The sequence below is a fragment of the Cicer arietinum genome, chromosome 8 (assembly GCF_000331145.2).
Source record: "Cicer arietinum cultivar CDC Frontier isolate Library 1 chromosome 8, Cicar.CDCFrontier_v2.0, whole genome shotgun sequence".
Lineage (NCBI taxonomy): Eukaryota > Viridiplantae > Streptophyta > Magnoliopsida > Fabales > Fabaceae > Cicer > Cicer arietinum.
The window spans coordinates 17126811-17127058 of NC_021167.2; positions in this window are offsets into that span (position 1 = coordinate 17126811).

Sequence of the window (248 nt, forward strand, 5' to 3'; positions counted from 1 at the left end):
ATATCAACTAATTTATTATAAAAATAAATAAAAGAAAATAAAAAACAAACAAAAATAAAAAAAGTTAAGAATTATGCACAATTAATTTATTAGGGGCTAAATTACATTCGTGGTCCCTTAACTTAATTTCAAGTAACGTTTTAGTCGTTTATCTTTTTTTTTCTTCCCGACTTGGTCCTTTATTTTAATTTTAAGTGACAATTTGATATTTTATGTTTTAAAATTTCAACAATGATATCCTTTTTTAT